At 37.9% G+C, this 2,853-nt stretch overlaps 1 pseudogene; it reads left to right on the forward strand.

Annotated features, from left to right (window-relative positions):
• The first annotated feature begins 910 nt into the window (after nt 1-910).
• On the forward strand, nt 911-1,298 carry LOC102737977 (enhancer of rudimentary homolog pseudogene; annotated as a pseudogene).
• The last annotated feature ends 1,555 nt before the right edge of the window (nt 1,299-2,853 follow it).

The following is a 2,853-nucleotide window of genomic DNA, read 5'->3' on the forward strand; positions in this document are numbered from 1 at the left end:
ATATAAATAGTCAACCATATGAATTAAAAGACAGAGATTGTCAGATTGAATTTTTAAAATATCCAACTATATGCTATCTACAAAGAATCCACTTCCAATACAATGGCATACAAAGGCTAAAAGTTAGAGGATGGAAAAACATATATCATGAAAACATTAATTAAAAGAAAACTACTCATAAGTTTAAACACATATGACCTGGCAATTATATTTCTAGGTATGTAACCAAAAGAAATGAAAACCTATGTTCACACGAAAACTTGTACATGAATTTTTCTAGCAGCATTATTCAGAATAAACAAAAAGGGGTAACAACCCAAATGTCCATCAACTGATGAAATGATAAATAAAATATGTCCATACCATGGAATATTATTTAGCCATAGTTAAGTAATGAAATACTGATGCATGTTATAACATGATGACTCTTGAAAATATTATGCTAAGTGAAAGAAGCCAGACACACACACAAAAAACAAATTGTATGATTTCATTTATATGAAGTGTCAAAAATAGGTAAATTTATTGAGTCAGAAAGCAGATTAGTGGTTGATTAGGGCTGAGAGAGGAGTAGGAGGGAAATGGGTATTGATCGCTAGTGGGTACAGAGTTCCTTTTGAGGGTACAAAAGTGTTACAAAATTGATTATGCAATATTTTCACACACTGTGAATACACTAAAAAAACACTGAATTGCATAGTTTAAATGAATTTTATGGTATATGGATCATAGCTCAATAAAGCTGTTTATATTAGGAAGGAAACCTTGAGTAGCTATATTAATATCAGACAAAGACTTTCAGAACAAGGAAAATTACCAAAGATATAGAGGAATAATATATGGTGATGAAGGCCAATTCATCAAGAAGACATAACAATCCTAAATGTGTATGCACCTAGCGGCAGAGAATGAAAATGCGTGAAGGAGCAGGCAGTGCTGGGGCTAAGCCTGTGTGCCAGGGTGCGTGGGCAGAGGCTGCAGCAAGAGAGTTTGGTGTGATGTCTCACACCGCTTTCCTGGTACAGCCTACCAAGAGGCCAGAGGTAGAACTTCTGCAGACTGTGATTCTGTGAATGAATGCAGGGAAGGCGTTTGTAAAATGCATGAAGAACAGTGAATGCAACAGTCCTTCTATCGCATATGATATCAGTCAGTTGTTCGATCTTACCGGTGATCTGGCGGACCTCAGCCTTGCTTACCCAGCTGATACCCAGACATGTCAGCCTTACAACAAAGACTGGGTTAAAGAGAAGATCCACATGCCCCTTTGTCAGCAGTCCCAATAGGCTGGGAAATAGCTGAGTTGGCAGCAGTAGGGGGCAGGGGGGTGGGCTTCGAACACAGGTGCGTGGAGTACGCTGGGCCGGAAGTCTTGTGTTAGAGTCATCCTGCTCCCGTTCCAGCACACTACGGTCAGGATTGAATGTGTCTGATGACATGTGAGGATCTTATTCCACAGGAAACCCTCATTACTCCCTCATTACCCCCTTCCTCCCCTGCTTTTTTTATTAAACATTTTTATGATAATTTAGATGGAAGTTGCTCTTTGTCAGTTAACGTTGGTTCCAATCCTTCAAACTGTTCATATCGGCTTTACTGCATTCACTGTACCACTCCTCTCTCAGGTTAGGGTGGGACGGTGAGGACAGTTTAGTTACGTCCTTGAGATAAAGTCATAGTGAAAAACAAATGTTCTTTAGTTTAAAAAGAAAATATGTGAAGAAATAAATGATAGAGTGAAAGCAGAAACAAATTCTAAAATTATACTGAGAGATGTCAACATTCCACTCTCAATAACTGATAAAGCAAGTAGACAGAAAATCACCAAGAATACAGAAGACCTGAACAACCAACGTGCAACCAGTTTGACCCAATTAACATTGCTAGAGCACTCCGTCCAACAACAGAATACAGTTTCTTCTCAAGTGCACACGGACTTTCATCAACGTAGGCCATATCCTGAGTCACATAACAAAACTCAACAAATCTAAAATAATTGAAATCATACAAAATATGCTCTCTGCCCATAACGGAATTAAACTACAAATTAATGACAGAAAGATATTTACAAAATCCCCCTAAATAATTGGGAATTAAACAACATACTTCTAAATAATCCCTGGGCCACAAAGTAAATCAAAAGGGAAATTATAAATATTTTGAATGGAAGGAAAATGATAATACAACTTATCAAAATCTGTGGGATGCCAGTAAAGCAGTGCTTAGAGGGAAGTTTAGAGATATTAAATGTTTATGCTAGAAAAGAAGATGGATTTCACGGGCGCCTGGGTGGCTCAGTTGGTTAAGCAACTGCCTTCGGCTCGGGTCATGGTCCCAGGGTCCTGGGATCGAGTCCCACATCAGGCTCCTGGCTCAGCGGGGAGCCTGCTTCTCCCTCTGACCCTCTCCCCTCTCATGCTGTTTCTCTCCCACTCACTCTCTAATAAATAAATAAATAAATAAATAAATAAATAAATAAATAAATAAAATCTTTAAAAAAAAAAAAAAGAAGAAGATGGATTTCAAATAAATAACCTAAGCATCCACCTTAAGAAACTAGGGGGAAAACAGAGCAAATTAAACCCAAAGCAAGGAAAAGGAAGGAAACAAATAATAATAGGGACAAGTATGAGTTGCATTAAAAACAGAAAAACAATAGATAAAGATCAATAAAACCAAAAACTGGTTTTGTGAAAAGATCAAAAAAATTGATATACCTCTAGCCAGACTGACCAAGAAAAAAAAAAAGGAAAGATAAAAGTTACCAAAATAAAGGATAGCATACAGAGCCTAGAGATATTGAAAGGAGAGCGGACTGGGGCACCTGGGTGGCTCAGAAGGTTAAGCGTCTGC

Source organism: Leptonychotes weddellii, chromosome 16 (assembly GCF_054177405.1).
Source record: "Leptonychotes weddellii isolate Sample4059 chromosome 16, ASM5417740v2, whole genome shotgun sequence".
Taxonomy (NCBI): Eukaryota; Metazoa; Chordata; class Mammalia; order Carnivora; family Phocidae; genus Leptonychotes; species Leptonychotes weddellii.